Source organism: Mus caroli, chromosome 11, assembly GCF_900094665.2.
Source record: "Mus caroli chromosome 11, CAROLI_EIJ_v1.1, whole genome shotgun sequence".
In the NCBI taxonomy this organism is placed as follows: domain Eukaryota; kingdom Metazoa; phylum Chordata; class Mammalia; order Rodentia; family Muridae; genus Mus; species Mus caroli.
In genome coordinates this window covers 87,823,020-87,830,587 of record NC_034580.1, presented here as the reverse complement: position 1 = coordinate 87,830,587, position 7,568 = coordinate 87,823,020, and positions in this window count along the sequence as shown.

Below are 7,568 nucleotides of genomic sequence, written 5' to 3'. Positions count from 1 at the left end.
AAAGGAAAGGAAAGGAAAGGAAAGGAAAGGAAAGGAAAGGAAAGGAAAGGAAAGGAAAGGAAAGGAAAGGAAAGGAAAGGAAAGGAAAGGAAAGAAAGCAAAGCAAAGCAAAGCAAGATTGTGTGTCTTTTACTCAGGCTAGATAGAATACATAATTCATTTTACAGGTCTTCATGTAAGACTTCTAACAGGAGGAACAGGTGCTGTCTGCGATTCTGCTGCCTGCCTTTGGGAGCTTTTCCCTTTATAGGAGAAGATGCACCTAGTCTTACTGCAACTTGATATGCTAATGCTGGTTAATATCCACGGGAGGCTTCCATTTTTCTAAAGAGAAAGTGAAGAATGGGATGGGGTGTTGGAGAGAGGGAGGGGAAACTGCAGTCTAGAGGTAAAGTAAACAAGTAAATTAATTAAAGAAAAAGAAAATGAAAGAAAGGATTGTTTGATTCATTTTACTTACTGTTGGGGTGTAAGGCTTTATTTACAGGAACATGTACAATTTGTTGTTGAATAACCCAGTGAAAAAAGTATCTCTTCCTTGCCAATCAAGCACTAAATGCCTATAAATCCTGAACGGAAGGTGACATTTTGTGACCTCCCTCATACAGTGTGAAATATTAAGGAGTACACTCTTTTTCATGTCTCTGTAGGTAATCCCAGCTGTCTAGCAGTCAAGTGTACAACCACCAGGCCCTAGTGGAAGACAGTATCTATATCATTCCATGCATTCTTTTTTTTTTTTTTGAAATAACTGTCCCTTATTCTGTTGCATTTCATGAGCTTCAGGATTAATCACCATCCAATAAACATGCTATTCAGATACACAAAAGAATATTAAAAGAAACCAGCAAAACATCAACATTTGGCTTCTTTTAATAGAGAATATGAACATCTGCTTTCTATAAGATTTATGCATATACATCATTAAACATTATGAGCATTTTATTTCTATATATTTCTTGAAGATGCTACCAGAAAATACATTTATACACAAAGTTTTAACAATCCAAAATAATTCATTCAAAGCAGTTAAGACCAGTGAATTTACTAAAAAAATAGATTTGGAAAGAGTTCTGGCTAAGCCATGCTCAGGAGCACCCTGCTGCTAGAATCATTTTGTTTTAGGCTTTAACCTTAATGTTTATTGACTTATAATGCTTTTAAATCCTTATGTGGGAGCAGAACACCTGAGGTTAGAGTCCTACTCTTCTACCTGAAAATAGACAGTGTCCATATAAAAATCATTACAGTGCATCTCTCCTGCTCTTCTTGTCAAAGGAATCCTGATATCAACGCAACATGATAATGAATAGCAGCTTACTAATTGTCCAAAAATGAAGCATTGCTAAACTGTTCACATAAGCGTGTAGCAGTTACCTTCAAATCTATAAACACAAACCTAAAAAGGCTTCTTTTATTATGCCAGCCTGATTGAAGTTAACAAATTGCTTAAGTATATGTTTCCTGTCAAAGAAACAGAACTCGAGAAATGTAAAGTAAGCTTTAAATTATTTACTAGTCAAATTTGTTCTCTCAGAATTTTATACTATACACTCTGCATTTTAGCTCCCCTGTTTCTTAGTGGCTCCCACTTCCCTCCTTACCCTCGAGTGTCTCTCTTCCTCCTCTGAAATCTCTTACGTATTTACTAGTTTGAGTTTTGTATAGGGCCCCAAGGAGTTTACTGGTAAGCTGAGTAGTGGGTTTACAAATGGATACCGTATTCTCTGACATCCAGAATTGGTCTGTTGCTGGAAGATCAAAAATATGTCATGGAGCCTGGGTCAGCAATGTATTGTAGGGCCTATAAGAACCTTCTTTCACAGGTGATAGTGCTTGGGGGCCCAGGTCTTTTGTACCCAGTCCCAGGAATATATTGTTCCTGGTAGTCCCCGAGTCAGTGTCCTCCTTAGAATATCACAGAACTTCTCATAATTATCACAGAACTTCTCCCAATTGCTTGGCTCTTACATTTTTTTATGCCTCCAATTACAATGTTCTCTGAACCTTCAGAGGGTCATGTAAATATTTGGTCTAGGGCTGAACCCTCAATCATCTGTTATTTTCACCATTTTGTGCAACCAAGTCTCTTTTGCTTTTATGTCCATTCACAGAAACATGAGAATCTTGCAAGACTGAAAGTAGGTTTTGTTTATGGATGTAAACACATATATTTCTGTGTTAGTTTAATGCTATGGAAATGAATCTAAGCAGCCATCTTAAGTTCCTTGGGGGTTCTGAGAATTCTTCAACATAGACTTTGGGCTAGATTTAAAGTATTAGATTAGATTACTTCTTGCAGAGTGATCTCCACACAATTATAGAGTGGTTGGTTATTCCTCTAATAATTATGCCACTATTACACCAATGTGTACCTCTTGACTGGAAAGTTGGAATTATAGCCCATTAAATCCACAATTGTGTTATACTTTAGGTGCCTTTACTTTCAACAGACTGTTCTATGTGATTTGACATTGTGAGAGCCATCCAGTAGTCAGGATTCTCCTAGCAAGTGCCAGCTTAATTTCTCTATGTATAGCATCCAAGAAGTGTGGTATCTACAATGTTTTATGTGTTATTAAATAGTTCTGGTGAGTAATCATGAGAAATGTCAAAAGCCCATATGAATACTAGCTTGGTAATAACATTGTAAGGAACATTGCATTTTAAAATAACTACGCATAAGTTTGCAGCAATAAATGTACACTTGAATCATTAATGTAAAAGCAAATATAAGAAATTTTCTAATTTTACCTCAAAAAACATTTCAGTAACTTACAGCTCCTCCCTTAAAAAAGCATATGGTTCCTAGTTATTATTGTATTAACATCTGAAGATTATTTTCATCGACTGCTGTTTTATAAGAAAATGTTTTTCACTTGACATTTCTAAGAAAGCATATTGTGTTCTGTAATAGCTAGGATAAGTATCTTATCAATATTTTCTTTTCTTATTCTTGTAATATTTTAATTTATTCTTTGAAAGTTATGTACATATATATAATAAATATATCTTGATGATATATGCCTTTATCTCCTAACTCCCTATACCTGATAATATGAAACTCTACCACCTTTGTGTCCTCTTCCCTTTTTTCATCATCTTCTTTATAACTCACTGAGTATAGTTAGTGCTGCCTTTATGTACATGAGTAATCTACCAGCTGCCACACACACACACACACAAGTAACAACTTCCTCCTCCCACAGCAGCCATCAATTATCAGTAAATGCTCAATTAGTCATAGAGTGTCTTGGATTCCTCCCTCATCTTTATTGAACTTATTTATTTACTTGAGCTTAAATAGATTTTTCCCGTAAAGGTAAATTTGGCTGCACTAAGTTCATAAATACAATGGATATATTATGTATGTTATGACTGGAGGACATTATTTCACTGCAATTCTCAGTAGGTCTTTCAGTTCTTCTGCTTCTACTCCATGCTATTCCCTGAGCCTAGTGAGAGTGATAGACATGTACCTGTAAGGGTGAGAAGGTAGTAACTTCTCAGCACTCTGTCCAGGTATGAATCTCTGTATTGCTTGTTGCCTGCTACAAAAGGGACCTTTTCTGATCAAAGTTGATCATTGGTTATAAACATAAGTAAAGAGAATGACCACTGATGACCCTTTCTCATTTACATTGGTTCTGCTGCAATCCATGCTAATAAGACCATTGACCTTCTGAGCAATATATAGCAATTCCTCTTTTTCTCAGATTTTTACATTCTGAATTTTCAGTTACCCATGATTAATTATGCCCTGCAATTATTAGTTGATGAATTCTAGAAGTAAATCATTGACAAAGGTTTTAATTGGGCACTTCTACATATTAGCCACAAGATAACTTCTCATGCTTTGCTGAACTATAGTTATCCTTATGCCTTGTCTACTGTAGAAGTTGCTCAGATTACTTCATAGCCTGTACATCACTCACCTTCCCTCATTATGCAGGCCTTGCATCAGCCACTATTAGCACAACGAAAAAGGGTAAGTGCAGTACAATTGGACAACGCAAGAGACCACTGTATTTTTTATTAAAGTTGCCACCATAATTACTTTATTTTGTTATTAACTACAATTTCTTACTTGTCTAATTTATAGATTAAACTCCATTATGCAATGCAAGTCAGATAATGTTTATAGGGTTTGGTACTGCCCTCTGTTGGAGGCATCTACTTTTCCAAAGATTGCATGAGGGTGAGATCACTACTAATAGTCCTTCAATAAAGTAGCCCTAGTGTCTAGATTTTATATACTGATCACTCTACTTAACCTTGTATGTGCTATATTCACCTGACAAGATTCCACTTTCTTTCTCTTTCTTTCTTTCTTTCTTTCTTTCTTTCTTTCTTTCTTTCTTTCTTTCTTTCTTTCTTTCTTTCTTTCTTTCTTTCTTTCTTTTTTCTTTCTTTCTTTCTTCTTTCTCTCTTTCTATCCTTCTTTGACTTTTATTTAAGTAGTCTCACAGTTCCTATATTCGTGGGTGCCTGTGACTTAAGTACTTGTTTCTACCATCACATTCATACAAGACCAAACGGTTTGTTTTGTTTCCATATTCAGGACTTTGTCAGTTACACAGCTTAGGGTGTGGCTTTCTAATTTGTAAGAATCAAAGTTATTACGTGAAGGAGTATTAGGACAAAACTCTCACCTCAAAGAGAGTAAGTACAGATTCTGGAGCCCGAGTTTAACAATGACCTGGAGACATGAAATTAGTTTTACCAAGGTTTTCAAGTTCCCACATGGAAGCAGTCTTGGGAGGGGGTTTACAAGAACAGAACAAAGGAAGTCATAAATCTAGGCAGTTTCAAAATAGATTAGTTGCAATGTAAGGCAGTTGTAAAATGGGAGGCTCTATCCTGTAGGCCTCAGATGGTAGCTGCTATTTTATTTTATTTATTAACTTGATAGAAGATGGTAGTCTGTTAATAGCTTCCCAAAAGGTCTTATTATGTATTTACAGGATGTTAGTTCTGACAGAGAAGTGGTCAAGAGATGGCTATTTGAGCAGCTAAAGGTAGCCCAGGATAAGATAATTAGGTGCTGGACCTGTGATATTCTCATTTCTCTACATCACTATACTTGCTTCTAGTCAGCCAATCAGTTTTTCACACACAGCCTTTTTTCCGGGAATTTTCATGTATAAGTTCTTACATAAATAATATGTGTTACCTAATGTGAAAACACATGGAACTATTATAAGAAGAGTGAATTAAACACTGTCAACTTCTGGGATTTTAACTGTTTTATCATTGAACAGAAGTGCATATATTAGAGACTCAAATTTTATTATAAATACAGATTCTGTGTTAACAATCTGTGTTACTTCTAAGTGCAACCCCTTTTCAGAACAGCATGGAATTTACAGTTAGAAAGGGGCTGGAAAAGGACATAATTCCCCATACATATGTTCCATATGATAAGATTGAAACCACAATTACCAAGGGAAATTTCTCAGTGCCATTCTGCTGCCAGACAGCAGAGATAAGAGAGCATCTGGGAGTCTTCATTCAGGGGTTAGTAGTTTGGTTTTTGCATTTTCTATGAGATATAGGTTGAAGTTTGAAGTTGAATAAAGGCATTGATACAAATTCAGGAGTTACCTTTCAGATGGTCAGGCAGTAGAATATCATACCGACAAATTCATCAGGGGCAATTTCTAAATCCAGAAGGTAGCTTCAAAACCTTAAAATTGGCAACAACCCACCCACAAAGACCACCTTCCCTGATAGCAGATATATAAGAAAAATCTGAAAAAGAATAGTTTGGCATTGCGTGTGTGTGTGTGTGTGTGTGTGTGTGTGTGTGTGTGTGCGCGCGCGCACGCGCACATGCCCGTGCACACGTTGCTTGCAATAACCACAAAGACAATCAGAAGGTATTGGAACTTCTTGAAATGGAACTTCAGACAATTTTGAGTGCTGAGAATGGTGCCTGGTTGTTCTGCAAGAGCAGCAAACATTCTTAAAAATGAGTCATTTCTCTAGACCACATGACAGATTTTGATTTATAAAGAGAAAATGACTCACTGGTAATAATCAGGTATTATTTACTTAGGATCCCAACATGATTCTGATTAGAAATTTAGCAAGTTACATAAAAAATGATATATTTAGTAACACTTTGATAAAAATGGATATTTATCACTGGATAGTCTTTATGACCCTTGCTTTTAATTTCAGATATCATAAATGTCTTCTAGCATAGTGAAGCTTTTATAGAGAATTTAACACTACAGGCAGATAGCAGAATTTCTGGAATGTTCACTATTGTTAACTTAAAATTTACTGGTAAATTATGAGAGTATGTATAGATATATATACATGCTGTGAATATTGCTCTAGGTTACCATCTTTAATGAACTAAAGACAAATATCTAATTACCAGTAAGTTGTCTTCATGCTTCATGATCCCATGTGGTAAAGGAATGTAATTACTTAGTAAGCAAAGGCACTATATTGATGCAAATGCTAAGTCTTGAACTGTATCAAATCTATGCATGGTATACATTACAGAAGTAAACATAAGCCCTTCTAAAAAGAAATATAGATATATGAATATATTGTTGAACAATTTTAGTGAAGTGCAGTCTTCGGAATGAACATATTAGGAAGACTTGCTGAAACCCAGTTCAGATTAATAAACAGTCAGAGTTTTAAGTTTTTACCTTAACCACAGTGCTTGTAAATAAATGTTACAAAATTCTTCACAGGTCAAATAATCAAGAACTAAGTTTTGTTGGTTTACTTATATAATTACTTAGTTGGCTCTCACACATCTCTACTAGGAATTGGAATTTTGTACCTAAACATGTTATAGCAGTAAATACACCAAACAAGTACTACAACCAAACACACATAAGTGATGTAGCAGTCAGCAGTGGAGGCAGATACTGAGTAACAGAACCCTGTGTCTGGTAGTCAGACCCCCCTTGAAGATTTTGAGTAGAATCAAACACTACATGTGTAAAACACTCAGTTAATACTGCACTTTATTTTTTTGGAGTCCAAGGCATTTATTGAAGGAATGTCTTACATGTTTCATATGGCAGTGGATTTCTAGCAAATATATTGGCAGTTCCAAATAGCACAGACAATTGAACAGGTCTGTATGTTTTTCTATAACACTTTTTTGAAGTTATAATGCATTGCCAATTAAAGGACAGTAACTCTAAGGTGATGAACTTTGCCTCACTGTTTATACTTGCCCTCATTCCCACATAAATTCAATTTTTTACTTATAACACAATCAATCTAGAGTATATATATATATATATATATGCATATATATATGATTTTTAAACATTGAAATAGAAAATTCGTTAGTGCCACCTCACATTTCATATTGTATGGAATGCTATAGACAATTGCATAAAGATGTCATAAGCTTGGCTTTACTTATTAATAAATATTATCCAGCTGAAGAACAATTTTACAGTTGTTTATAGCTTATCTAAAATTACAGTCAGGAATCAAATACATTCAGGAATAATATTTATAGACCTGAGGAACAAAATGCCAGGTGGTATATATATATATATATATATATATATATATATATATATATA